The following is a 15,385-nucleotide window of genomic DNA, read 5'->3' as shown; positions in this document are numbered from 1 at the left end:
TTCGAAAATATGGTATAAGGAGGTTCAAAATTGGAAATCATTGTCTTCCAAATTAAGAAAATAAAAATGGATTGGAATGATCATTTAATCGGGTTATTAAATATCTTTTATAATTGAAAATCTTGAAGATATTCATGTGAATTGGAAGCCTAAGAAATCAAGGAAATTAGCAGAATTAGAGTTTCTATCCCAAAAATTATTGTCGTGTTATTCCGATGATATATCCTTGAAATCAAAATATATCCAAATCATGTTAGTCTAACTTAAATTCCAAAAAAAAAATCATGGCTTAAAGAATTATATCAAACACGTATGCTAATTAATAATCCCAAAATCAATCTAACTTAAGGCCAAAATATCAGTCTTAAATTTTATATCAGACATAAACACTAGTTCCCAAGTGGTTCTTTCTCACTCTCAATCTTAATTACTTGTCTCCAAAATATTCGTTCTCATTCTAAATCTTACTTACTAGATCCCAAGTGATTCATTCTTGTTCTCAATCTTAATTTCTAGTCCCCAAGTAATTCATCTTCCCAAGTGAATCATTCTTAATTTCCCATCAAGATCATGAACCCAATTTACTTAATTACCTTAATTGGTTCCATCAAGTTCCCTAAAACCCATCTTATCGGCATGCTTCTTTTAGCCGAACTTTTCTTAATTCTGTCTATGAGGATTACCTAACCAAATTCCTATTGGATAAATCACTAATAATTGAATTCTTATCTTCATATATCCCAAAACCATATTTTCCAATAGTTAGATAGTTCAAACTTAAATTCATCTAACTGAGTTTCTCTTAACTAGAATCACACTAAAATGTTTTCTCCTTAGTTAAACACACAAGATATTGTGTGGCAGATCTATGACTTAAAAATTTCTCCTTTTGGTGATAATCTTAGTATGTCGCATTTCAGGCATGTATACTTCAATTGGATCTTCTTCATCCACGTTCTTTGCGCTAACTGGTGTCGGGTTGTAGCTAACTTGATTGGAGTACTTGCACATCCCATAAATCGTTCAAGGACAAAATTGAAGTTCATTCTAGAATAAGATTACTCTTAACAAATCTATTATATTAGCCAGCTATTTTGTCTTATCGGATTCTTTCTCTCCCAACTGGTCTATTGTCCCAGCTGGTCTATCTGAACTAGGGATGCTTCACAACTGAAATTTATTTTTTTTTTCAGCAAGAAGCTCTTCCCATCCGGATTATGGAACCTGGCGGTCTCTGATACCACTAAAATGTCACGCCCCGGAACCGGGCCTAGTTGACATCGGCGTTGTTTAACAATTTAACATTGAAACAACAAGTCTCGTAGTACAAATCTTGCCAAAAACCAGTCTGTTTCATAAACTATAACTGTTTTTACATAGAAAAACACAAGTGCGACAATGCGGAAGCGAAATTGAAATTTAAAGTAAAAAAAATATTTCCTCAACTTGAACTGATCCGTCATCACCAACCCCATAACATAATCTGTTCTTTGTCATCTAACTCATCTTCATTCTTATCTGGGGAGGGAGAGTAAATGGGTGAGTGTTTTGGGAAACACTCAGCAAGTGGGGGCCAATCGTACACACAAATATCGAATATATATACATGATACGAATTCAATAGGAGTCAAGACAGGAGACAAACAGAATACAAAACAAAGAATCAAGACATATCATAACCGAATCATAACTTATACATGGCACTGTTATTCATCTTGTTAATCCTGGCTACTGATCAGTCCCTAATTGTTACTCCTCTAAGGGGACGAGGCCTTAAACGGTTATTATAACCCACCGCATCAGGGCCTTATCATATCATGTTTTCGGAATTTCCTTACCATTTCTTAATTTGAATCCTAACAGTGCATTTCAAGATCTCATTGCATAACAGAGGAATCGTACAGAAAGAAACATGAAACGAAATCAAAGGACATGAAACGAATAATGTACGATCGAGTTTTCAAAACAGGAACATCATTCTTTTAAAAATATATTTATTCATATCTTATCATAATGACCATGGGCTTTTACTGATTTTGGGCTCCCTCTGGGGCCTTTTCCCACGCATGGGCTCCCTCTGGGGCCTTTTCCCTCACAGGCTTTTTCCAATGCGCCATTATTCAAATCAGAATCATCACAAACGAACATATCACATGGGTATCAATTGGAACGAAAAGGACATAATGAATCTGAACAAAGGCTTAGCAAAGAAATGCATAACGAATCATAAGGTACTTCAAAATGAAGCATAACAAAGGATTCATGTGGAACGAAATATATACGGAATCAAAGGACATAAAACAAACAGTGTACGATCAAGACTTGAAACGGATACTTGGTGATTTCAAATAAGAATAAGCCCAAACAAAGATTTTGATGGTTTCTTAGAATAATGCTTAGAAAATCAAAATTAACAAAAAGAGTCCAATAGAAACAAGACTCAATGATTTCCATCGAATTGAAACAAAGATGGCTTAAAGAAACAAAAACCCACTTACCTGATTCCCACAAAAATTGAAGTATATTGGATCTTTGGTCAGAACTCTAACTCGAAATTGGATGACACCTCGATCAGGACTTTCAACAGCACTCTTGCTCGACTACTTGCTTTGAACACAAGCTACTCCAGATTCGAAAATTAGGCAGAGTCTCGACCACTATAGATACTAAATTTTGTGAGATATGGAGAGAGCAAAGCTTGGGTTTGGTGTATCTAATTCCTTCAACCTTGAGCTCTATTTATAGGTGAGGTTTAGTAGAAGGTGAAAGGACACTCTTAATGGTCATAAAAGTCCTTAATCATGTCCATAATGATAATTGATGATGGGAGTTTCATGGTTTGTCCTTTGGCTTTCCAACTTCTTGAGTTAATGCCAATATTAATTGAGATAATTAATCTTACATAACTCTTGGTGTAATTGCTTTTGAAATTGCATGCATGTAAATTTCTTGATCTTTACACACAGTCATTGGATGTGTTCAAAAATTATAAAGCTGAAGTTTAAAATCAACTTGGCTTAAAGTTTAAAACTGTTAGATCTGACCGTGGTGGTGAATACTATGGTAGATATGATGGTTCAGCGAACAACGTCCAGGACCTTTTGCTAAATTCCTAATGCGGTATCGTCCCACATTACACTATGCCGGGTTCGCCCACTATGAATGGTGTTGCTGAAAGACAAAACAGAACGCTTAAGGACATGGTGAGGAGTATGATTAGTCATTCTACCTTACCAGAATCACTCTGGGGAGAAGCGCTAAAGACTGCAGCATATATCTTTAATAGGGTTCCGACAAAAGCAACTACCAAAACCCCTTATGAAATTTGGACAGGCAAAAAGCCTAGTCTTAAGCATTTACACGTTTGGGGATGTCCAGCTGTGGCAAGGCCTTACAAGCCTAATGAAAAGAAACTGGACTTAAGGACGGTTAGTTGTTATTTTATTGGATACTCTGAAAGCTCTAGGGGGTACAAGTTTTATGATCCCGCAACTAAGTCGATTTTTGAGTCGGGAAATGCCTGGTTCTTTGAGGATGCCTAGTTTGCGGGGGAAGATAAAGATAGAGATATTGTATTTGAAGAGGAATATGTAACTATTTCCGCAGGTGTTTTGGGAATTGATCAGGATATCATTCCCGACCTTGCTCAAAACACAATAAAACAAGAAAATATTGGAGATCATCCCACTCAAGGCAATATTCAAGATGAACAAACTCAAGCACCTCCAGAACCTATGACATTAAGGAGATCCACTAGAGAAAGAAGAAATGCGGTGCCGGATGATTACATTGTATTTCTTTAAGAACATGAGGTTGACATTGGAATGATGGAGGATGATCCTATCAACTTCCGTCAAGCCATGGAAAGTTATAACTCTCAAAAGTGGATTAATGTCATGGATGAGGAGATAAAGTCTATGAAAGACAATGACGTTTGGGATCTTGTCCCATTGCCTAAAGGTGCGAGGTCCATTGGTTGCAAATGGATATTTAAAACCAAGAGGGATTCGAAAGGTAATGTAGAAAGATACAAGGCACGTCTTGTTGCAAAAGGCTTTACACAAAAAGAAGACATTGATTATAAAGAAACTTTCTCTCCGGTTTCTTTGAAAGACTCTTTCAAGATTATAATGGCATTAGTGGCACATTTCGACTTGAGTTACATCAGATGGATGTTAAGACAGCGTTTCTGAATGGTGACATTGATGAAACGATTTATATGATGCAACCAGAAAATTTTGTGTCTGAAGATACAAATAATATGGTTTGCAAACTCAAGAATTCCATATATGGACTCAAGCAGACATCTCGACAGTTGTATTTTAAGTTTCATCAAGTGATCATCTCATTCGGTTTTGAGATGAATTTGATTGATGATTGTGTATACCATAATTTCAGTGGGAGCAAACATATTTTTTTGGTTTTATACGTTGATGACATCCTACTCGCTAGCAACAATATAGATATGTTGCATGACACCAAGAGATTTCTAGCTAAGAAATTTGAGATGAAAGATCTTGGTGATGCATCATTTGTACTGGATATCCAAATGCATCAAGATCGTTCTCGAGGTATTCTTGGATTATCACAAAAAGGCTATATCGAGAAGGTTCTCAAGCGATATGGGATGCAAGATTGTAAACCAGGTGATACACCTGTGGCTAAAGAAGACAAATTCAGTCTCAATTAATGTCCCAAGAATGATTTTGAGGAAAAATAAATGCAGAATATTCCCTATGCATCTGCAGTGGAGAGTTTAATGTATGCTCAGTTCTGTACACGTCCAGATATTGCATATGTGACAAGGATGTTGGGTCGATATCTAGGTAATCCAAGAATGGATCATTGGAAAGCAGTAAAAAGAGTTTTAAGGTACTTACAGAGAATAAAAGATTACATGCTTATGTATCGGAGGTTGGATCAGCTTGATATCATTGGGTATACGGTCTCCGATTTTGCTGGATGCCAAGATAGTATGAAATCTACTTCGGGCTACATCTATCTCCTTGTTGGAGGTGCCATTTCTTGGAAGAGTGCTAAACAGTCTCTTATAGCCTCTTCCACTATGGCAGCAGAGTTTGTAGCATGTTACGAGGCATCCAATCATGGAATATGGCTGCGAAATTTTGTCACGGGACTGCGCATTGTTGATGGTATTGACAGACCACTGAAGTTACATTGTGACAATAAGTCAGCAATTTTATATTCCAATAACAACAGGAGCTCGACGAAGTCGAAGCATATTGACATCAAGTTCCTGGTTGTTAAAGAGAGCATTCAGAGTGGACAGTTGTCTATTGATCATATCGGTACAAACTCCATGGTTGCGGATCCGGTTACGAAGGGACTACCACCCAAATTAACTATTTCATGAGCATGCAACTCGTATGGATGTTGTGTCAATTGAGGATATTCAGTTTTAGTGGGAGTTTGTAATTTTTTTAATGCTTTTCTGTTATAGACATTTTCAGTTTTTGGTTATTTTCTGCAGAAATAAAGTTTCAGTTTATTCACACTCTGATTATGGCTAAAGTTTGATCTCAATAAGGTTTAGGGAGGACCAGTTGGAAATAGACATGTTATCAGAGGCGGATCTAGAATTTTGGCTTTGGGAGGGCCGGGGTCGCTTGCAAAATAAAGACAAAATATTAAAAGAAAACAAAAAAAAAATTACACTGTTGTTAACAAATATATTTTTAACTAAAAAAAAATTCAACGTTTTATAAAACTTTCAAAATCATCAATGATATAATCACAAAAAATTTTGGCATTGTCTCTTCTTGTAAATATCATTTTCACATTTTTAGACACAAAATAGGTAACCAAATTTAAATTAATTTACTAGTAAACCCACAAACTTAATTTTTCGTAACAGAAGTTAAGGGTGCAATTGCGAAAACATATTTTAATGTGATTGTCACCAAAATCAGTTTTTATCACGATCCCAAATTTTATAAAATAATAAATATATAATTTTAGAGGAATTTTAGAATAAGAGAAAGAGAAAAATATATATATTTTTTCATTTTTCATGATGAATAGCCTCTTTATTTTTATTTGTTTGTAATTTTTTTTATTCTATATAATTTTAGAGGAAAAATTTTAAAGATTTAAATAAATAAATAACTTAAATCATTTATTAGAAGAGTATTCATTTTCATTTCCGGATGAATAACCCTTTTTTTTTTTTATCAGTTGCAATTTTTTATTATATACATATTTTGAGAACAATAAGTTACATATTTTAATAAAATAAAATAATAAGTAAAAGGGCAAAAACAAAAATCAGGCTCAAGCTTTCGAACTTGAGCATGTCAAAATAATGAAATACCTACCCACTAGCCCACACGCTATCATGAAACGTTGTTGGGTCAAGTATTAATAAAATACTTTCAAAATCTAATATATATGTATAAATATCCTAAAAACTTCAAAATTTTTTGGGGGGCCGTGGCCCACCTTAGCCCTATGGTGGGTCTGCCCACTAGTAGAATTTCTGCATATTACTTCGCTATTTTTTACTTCGGCGATCATTATTGCCGAAGTAATACATAGTTTTTTACTGCGGTTTTAAAATCAACGAAGTAAAATGTACATTAGATTTCATCAATTAAAAAAACAGGCTTCACTTAAATTTTTAAGTGACTTTTTACTTCACCAAATTAAATTTGATGAAGTAAAAAGATAAAAATAAAATTTTTAATTTCTATTTGATGAAGTAATAGGTTATCCGTTTACAATTCTCTATTTTTATTTTCCACCCTGCTTCGTCTCGCCCTTAATTTCTCTCGATCTCAAGTGAAATCCATTTAGGGCTTCCCCATTCTCTCCCCAACAGATCGATGTCCGCCTGCTTCCATCACTTCCGCCTGCTCTAGGAATCTATGTAAGAATCTCTATTTTCCCATTCTTTCCATTACCGATTTGGAGATGACCAAGTTCAATGAAGTGCAAAAGCGTCGCCGCTCTGCCTGTAATCGATGTAAAATCACAGATCGATGCCCTAATCGATAAACTCATCGACGCATACATCATCTTCTATCTCCCTGTAATCGATTCTAAGCTTCCCTCCTTTTCTTGAATTGATTATGGCACTTTCGATTTTATGTTTCCCCCTTCGTTGTAATCGACTCTAAGCATTAATCGGGTCGAGCTTATTTCTCAGTCATTTTCCATCGCCTTTTCTTAAATCGATTTTGAGTTTCTGTTGGTATTTACGTTAATCGGGTCGAGCTTCGCCATTTGGAAATCGCATCGAAGAATTTTTAGTTGAGGTTTATCGGGTCGAGCTTGTCTTCTCTTCTTTCTCCCAAGCATCTGCCATAGAATCTCAAGGTGAAAAGGTATTGTCGCATTCTAGCTCTGTTTTAAAATAAACTTAAATCTCTAGTTTTTTTTTAATTCAAGGCTTCTTTTCCTGTTCCTTTATATCCTTCCTCGGGGAATTCCTTCGTACGCTATGGATTTCCAGTAATCCTTGTCTGCTTCAAGTAGCAAACAGGTCTTGATTGTGACAAAATTCCTAAAACTTCTAACATAATAGTCTTGAAAATTCGAGTAGGCTTAAATCTAATACACTAGATTTCCCGTAACATGCATTCAAAAAATTCCCTCACAATAACATTATTTTTGAAATATCATAACCTTCTTGAACTGTGAGAAATAAAGAAATACACTGCGCTCATGATTTTTTTTTTTTTTTTGGTCTCCTTTCTATGAACTTGTTGGTGGATGATTCAATCTTACTGCAGTTTACTTGGGTAAGTCATGCATGTTAATTCTGTAAACTCTATTATTTGCCGCCATTCAAGAGATATTGTTGCTCAAACTGATAACTGTGTCTCATATAAATCTTCCATTTTCTTTAAGTTTTTGTTTGATCTGAACTTCGTATAATTTTCTGTGTATATATGTAGGAGGTTATGATAAGGAAGAAAAGGTTGCTCGAGCTTATGATTTAGCAGCTTTGAAATACTGGGGAACCACTACCACTACAAATTTTCCTGTCAGTGCTTTGAGTACCCATTAAATATTTCATGTGTTTGGACTAAATATGTTCCAATATTCAAATATTTGTAATTTTAAAAACTTGTAATTTCTGATTACCTCCAAAACATTGATTCAGATTAGCAACTATGAGAAATAAGTGGAGGAAATGAAGCACATGACTAGGCAGGAATACGTAGCATCATTAAGAAGGTAATCTGAAGCTTTGATAACATAAATAATAAGAATCAATGTGAAAATCATAATGGTACAGTACTTGTCTATATCTATTTGAGCTGATCATTTGACAATTGCAATATTTTTAATCCAGGAAAAGTAGTGGTTTCTCTCGCGGCGCGTCCATTTATCGGGGAGTTACAAGGTACATCAACCTATTTGTATTAATATATCTCATGTATGCCTGTTATATGGGGAATGAGCAACATGGATCGTGAATTAATATATAGTTTCCAGCATATTGATATACATGTATCTGTCATTACATTTTTCACAAATTAAATTAAATTAAGATTGTGTACTTTAACAAACATCATCAGCATGGAAGATGGCAAGCAAGGATAGGAAGAGTTGCTGGGAATAAGGACCTTTAATTGGGAACTTTCAGTAAGCTTCTTGCATGAAGTTATTAGGCTATATTTTGTTTATTTTCTGGAAGATGTGCAGATTCACATTATCAATTGAATATTTTTTTCCTATTCCTCTTGCAACAATAATATTTGTTTACTATAGCTAAATTTTTTTTATTGAGTGAAACTATTCAATCGAATTACTACAATTGATTAAAAAATGTATTTTTTTTTATTTAAAGTGCCACTAGTAGCAGCATTATTAAATGAAAGCAGCAAACATGGTTTTACAGGGTGAAGTGATTTGAAGATGAAATAGCTTGAGTTTTGAGCTTCTTACTCAACATTGGCCTATAGGTTTTCTTTTTAGTTTTTATTCTTGCATTCCAACATTTCCTAATCTTCTAAAATTTAAACGTACATGTATAGAGTCAATAGAAAAGTTATTGCGTTAGGAAATGGTTTTGTGTCTTTGATTCACTGTTAACATGAGTCCTTTAACAGGTTACATCCATCATGATTATCTCGCTAAACTATATTGTGAATGTGTCATTGTTCAGACTTTTCAGAACTGGAACGTTGTGTTTGTCCATTTCATTTCTGACCACACTCTTAATTTCTTTGTTTCCTTGTCACACTATCTTGACTGGACTTTACTCAGTTCTCTGTATGTTATGTGGTTATGATAAAGTTTACAAGCCTTTTAACTGAATGGTCATGCATTTCAGTTGAGGAATCTTTTTTGCGCAACCTCAAAACATGATGTGTATCTTATCAAAACTATTCTGTGATGCACTGGTCTTATTTTCTTAGGAGAGGTAAAGAGGTCCTAATTGCCGCTAAACCTATCGTGATATCCCTGGTGAGTTCCCTTGTTCAAGCTATTTTGTAGTATATGACAGGAATTTAATGAGTGTTGAATGTATTAGCCTGTATTAGGAGTGTTGAATGTATTAGCCTGTCTGCTGCAGAAACATCTTGATGATCAACCTGTGACAAGGGTTCAGATAAGCACCATGACTGTTAAGGACAATCTAATGGTGACTGGTGGTTTTCAAGGAGATCTCATCTACAAGGTACACTACAAGAAATATGGTAATAGACTACACTAGTCTTGGCTGTTTGAGGTGTTCATCCTTTAACATTGATTTTTACTTTTTTACTAGAACCAAAATGCAGATGAAGCTATCCTCAAACATCTGGACTTACTAAGGTCAGTTCTTATTTGATTTTTTTAAATCTTCTATTCATACTTTCTTTGTACTTTTGGTATATCATAGACGTACATAATTTCTATGAACACATGTTTTTGGGGTTCCTTGTATTGTATCGTATCATTCTTTCATATATGAATGATCTGTAGAATATCGAAATTTATTTCCTTAACCGCATTGTTTTCCTGACTATATACATGTAAATTTTCAGTGTTTCCAAGTTTCCCAATTTACAAAAATGGACTAAACGAGCTGAGAATTTTGACAATTACCTAACGAACTCTGTTAGTAACAAACATTTGATACCTGCTTTTGACTGATTTATTTTTGTACATTGGCTGATGAATGTCTGATTCTGCAGGTTCAAATTGCAATGGTGGGGAAGTATGTTGGGATGGCAGATTCATATCTATCTGTTGTTAAGGTGTGATAATATATATTTTTGTAGTATCTATATTCAGCTGATGTCTAATATGTCGACACGCCAGTGGATCACATGACAATTTGGAGGAATTTTATTTTTGCTTATATTTTATGCAATGGTAAAAGATATGTATCGCTTCAAAGAAAAAATATGTATCAACTTTATGTTTATAAGTGTTTAGCTTTGTTTTAGATCCAACAGTTTTTAGTATACTCCATGAATAATGAATAATCGGATGGTTTCTTAGATGAGAACCAAATCTCTAGCACATCATACTGAGATTTAAATATTCCAAGATCGGTGATATGTGCCTTTATAGCTGTTAACAATTAACTTTAATTGTAATTCCTTTGGTATTTAATGACTTGATCTAATAATTTCATTCATGATCAGATTTTGGAAGCTCTCACCATAGTAGGATGTAAAGAACGTTTCTCCTTGGAAAGGTTGGAAACACTCGGAGATGCAATTTTAAAGTATGCCATTTTTTATTTTTGGGTGTGATTTGAAAATACTGTCTAATGTGATTTAAGCTATCTTTAATTTAGTGTCTATTTTTCATCCTAGTGTTAGTTGAGTGATTAGATCTTTGCAGGTTATTAAGGAGTTAGGTGTGATCAAATGAAAAAATGAAAATTTTTTGTTATGATTTAAAAAAATGCAAGATTCATCGCTAAGATTCTGTTGAAGCTTGTAGTTTGATTTGAATTGTATTTTTTGTGTGTTTTTTTAATATGCCGTATGATTTTATCACATGTAATTGGATGAAAGTGCACTTGTATGAAAACTAGTTTGTGTTTTATGGGATTAAATGTCTTATGAATCTTGTCAGTACCTATCATAGTGATTAGATCAAGTGGAAGGATGAAATCAAGAAAAAATAATTTTTGATTAAAGTCTGTCATTGTTATTAATTATTTTTTCAGGAACTGAATATGGGCTTTGCATTATGGATTGCTTTTGGAGGTGATGGCTGGCTTTACGAGTGGGTGGGCGAAGTACAGGGCCGACCTGAATGTGTTTGAGTTTTGCGTGTTAAGTTTAGAATATGATTTGCATCCATTTACTTGTACAATTCTATTATTTGTTCACGCCTCTAGTCCCTAGTTTCTGAAAAAAAAAAAAAAATTGTATTTTTTGTAGTGTGCATTGCATTAGAATTTAATTTCGAGTGATTTGTAATACTACAAAATTATATATTAAATTTTATTTTTGAAATTTTAAATTTTGGTTTATTTATAATATTGAAAATTTTATATTATTTTTAAATTTTTTTTGTTTTTTAGAATGTCTTTTACTTCGTCAATTAGTAAAATTGCCGAAGTATAAGCATATCTTTTGCTTCGAAAATTTCATTAAAAATCGAAGTAAAAGAATACATTTTACTTCGGCAATTTCTTTAATTGACGAAGTATAAGCATATGTTTTACTTCGTAACTTATGAAATGAGCGAAGTAAAATATATGTTTTTACTTCGGCACCTGTCCAATTCTGCTTCCAAAAAATGACCAAAGACTTCGGTAATTTAAGGTATAAGACTTCGGCGATTCAGCGAAGTAAAAAGATACCCTATTACTTCACGTGACACTACTTCGGTAATTAAGTGCCTACGACTTCGGTTATTAACCGAAGTCTTAAGCGATTTTTCTACTAGTGGCCCCTGCATGTTATGATCACATTGCATGAAATTTTTATGCTGCACATCCATGTCATAATTCATGTCATTCAGTTGTTTTGGCATACGTGACCATTGATGGGTCGAGTTACCATAAATGTAACGAAGACTGCTTTGATCCTATGTTGACACGATTGATGGACCGGATTTAGCGTAGATACATTTAGGAATGACAACGGTTTTGAGCTCATAAGGTTATTTTCACAAAGCATAATTATAAAGTTACACATATAGCCCAAGTGGGAGATTGTTAGATCAATTATATTATATGGGCTTATATATGAATAATTATGCATTGTAGATTGTCAATTAATTTAAGTCCAAAATAAAATGATCAATTAAAGTTTTCATTTATTGGGCTTTAATGTATCTAATACGACGTGAGTCTTTTGATGTGTAGAGACTAAAATATTATTTCTGTTTTTTGTGATGGGATGAAACATAAATAATAGAGATAATTAACAAAATTATCTATAGAATGTGGTTATGGTTTCCAGATTATGCGTATCACGTTCCACTATCTCTAATCCCCATTATTAGAATAGAACCAGAGAGAAAGAAAAGGGCCCTCAAGAAAAACGCGTAGATCTGGAAGATCAACCAGCCGTTCTCTACAGATTTCTACAGATTTAAGACCATGGCTTCAGGTATGCTTCCGCTTTAAGTTTTCAGATTAATCTTAATGATTTGCATGACGATTTTGGCTGTAATTTTATGGATCTGATATTTTCTACAGTAAGATTTATCACATATTATGCAATAGATTTATTCACCTAAAACAGAGCTTTTTCTTGACAACTATGACCCAATCTTCCATGTCTCCCAAAAAAAAACTTTTGGAAATTACAATGTAATTAGTGTCAACTGTCACGTGAATAAAAAATGTACAGACACGTTGCCTCGACACAAAGGTTTCCAAATCGTGGACCTAAATTCTGGGCCGTTTTGGACCTGAAGACAGAGACACAGAAATGGATTGTTATAGAAAGCAAAAGCAATTGAACGATGTCGATTGCTGATCTTCCCTCTATAAAGCATTGCAAAATACACCAGTAGATATACATTTTCGCTTAGTTTTGACTCAACCTGTCACTAATACCTCGAACAGAAGACGTAGACAGCAAGCAAGGCGAAGAGGCCGAGATGAGGTAAGCCAGCACGACGGTGGGGCGGGCGTGTAGGCTCGTCTCCTGACCGGCGAGGACGAACAATCCGGAGCCAAATAATAACTCATTATTTCATGTATATAAATATAAATAATGAAATTTATTTTTTATATTTAATGTATATATAATATTATATTTCATGTGATAAATAATTAAAATAATTCTATTTTATTTCAATTTTTTTAATTTCAAATTATAATGTTGAAGAAATTTACCTTCACAAATTTTATAATACTAAATTCTGTTTAAAAAGCATTGATTTATTTGTATTTATAGGTAATAGATTTATTTAAAACTAATATAAAAATTTTCATTTATATAACGTGGGTGAAATTGAAACTTCTGATTTAATATTTTGATATATATATATAATCTTATGCATTCGAGAAGACATTATATGTTGATTTATTAATTTAATAATCCATGTATTATATGTTTTTATCATCATCATTATTAATGTAATATATACATTTTTTCAAAAGTTTATTAATTTTTTTATATATATATATTTTTTAAATCCATTCCACGACTATTTCGTAAAATATCAATGTAATTGGAACGACAGTCTCCGCAACGCTCTTCGCGACCGCGATTGTGAACCATAGTCTCATAAAAGTAATACTCAATTAGTTTATATTATTAAACATAAAGAATCCAAAAATTACATAACATTTATACAATCATTTATAATATAAATTTAAATATAAATAAAATAATGCACATATACATATTATAATGGACAGCTATAGGATTGCTTCCTAACTTATCCAATCCAGTTATTCGAATGGAAAAATTCTATGACACCTGGGGAGCTAGAAAAAGATGTCTATTATTGGGGGCATGACACGTTGAATATAGTTCCACGATCGAGGATTAGGTGGCTGATTTCTTCACATTTTTTAAAGTTTATTTATTATATTTATATTATCATTTTTCAAGTATATATATTCAGATGGCCTGCTGCAGGAAGCGTATTCAAGTTTAATTAAGAGAGTTAATTAGCAGATCGAAGACAAAGGTTATTGCAATTAATCATGAATTGGGCGAAGAAGATGGTGAGAAGAGTGTGGCCGCGGCAGAAGACAAGGGGAAGCCGGCCGGGGCAAGTGAACTGGGCGACGAGGCTTGCCAGAGCACTAGGGATCAAGCAATTGAGAGGGAGGCGGAGCAGGACCAAAACAACCGTGCTTTAATTTGATGTGTTTTTATGTTATATAAACATATATTATATTATATGCATCTCTATATCTATCTTAAATTTATATTTATATTATAAATGATCGATGTGTTTTGATGTTTTCATGTGTATATTTCGGAAGGAAAGTTTGAATATTTCATAAGTTGTGTGTTTCCACGTATGTATTTCATATTTCAAATATATTATTTTTCTTCTTAATATTACAAACTACTTCAACCGTGCTTCTATATCTATCTTAAATTTTATGATCTTGATTAAGATAAATTTCTGTTTTCAAATTTTTTTTTTTGTTCAGTTAAGTAAATTATGAAATTCAATCGTACTTGATCTATATCTATCTAAATTATATCGAATTTCCATTTCAATAATAACGTTGTCACATGGTTCATTAATTTTTCTTAATGTTATTAATATATAAAATAATTAAAATGTGGGATTTGATTTATTGTTTTATTTTTAATCGGTATAACTATGAATGATAAAAATCTATGGATTTGAAATTTATCGATATACATAAACAACTTTATAAATTATGTTTTGATTTAGTTGTAAAATAAATTCACATATGGGAGCTTAATCGGTATAACTATGAATGATAAAAATCTATAGATTTGAAATTTATCGATATATAATAATGTGAAGATCCGGACCAACTATTAAAAGGAGATGACACATAAGTTTCGATTCTGAACCCAAACAAAAAAATATTTTGAAAATGTCATTTAGATTGACTTTTGTGGATAGATGATGAAACTTAATTTTAGTTTCAAGAAAATCCAAGAGCCAAGAACAATAATTATTTCATTTTTATATCAAGATATAACGGTCATAATGCTAGGATTGAAAGACCCTTCAAGCTCCTAACTCTACCTATAAATATACTTCAGATGAAGGGAGAAATCACACCAAAAAAACATAGCAAAACTTCTCCCAAAATTCGAACATCAAGTAGAAAGTCTTCTTCCAGAACTTATTATCACCAATAAAGAGGTCATAATTTGATTTCCACCGTTCACAATTACCTTTATATGTTATTCATAGTTTTTCCAAATTTCAACTCAATTCAACAGTTATACTTGAGCAAAACGCCATATCAAGATTACTGAACAAATTTTGTGTGAGAAGAGCGCAGTTT

General features: G+C 33.1%; 2 long non-coding RNA genes across 2 annotated transcripts; both read left to right on the top strand.

Annotated features, from left to right (window-relative positions):
* Positions 1-6,767: 6,767 nt before the first annotated feature.
* Positions 6,768-8,368, top strand: LOC140883507 (uncharacterized). The gene is made up of 4 exons (XR_012150415.1): positions 6,768-7,343; positions 7,917-8,005; positions 8,126-8,199; positions 8,318-8,368. It is a non-coding gene; the product is annotated as an uncharacterized lncRNA (long non-coding RNA).
* Positions 8,369-8,533: 165 nt separating this feature from the next.
* On the top strand, positions 8,534-11,407 carry LOC140883506 (uncharacterized). Its single transcript, XR_012150414.1, has 7 exons — positions 8,534-8,610; positions 9,387-9,435; positions 9,545-9,649; positions 9,740-9,786; positions 10,149-10,211; positions 10,605-10,687; positions 11,138-11,407. It is a non-coding gene; the product is annotated as an uncharacterized lncRNA (long non-coding RNA).
* Positions 11,408-15,385: the final 3,978 nt, after the last annotated feature.

This window comes from Henckelia pumila, chromosome 2 (genome assembly GCF_033568475.1).
Source record: "Henckelia pumila isolate YLH828 chromosome 2, ASM3356847v2, whole genome shotgun sequence".
Lineage (NCBI taxonomy): Eukaryota > Viridiplantae > Streptophyta > Magnoliopsida > Lamiales > Gesneriaceae > Henckelia > Henckelia pumila.
Note: the sequence above shows the minus strand (reverse complement) of the source record. Positions and strands in the feature narration are given on the sequence as shown.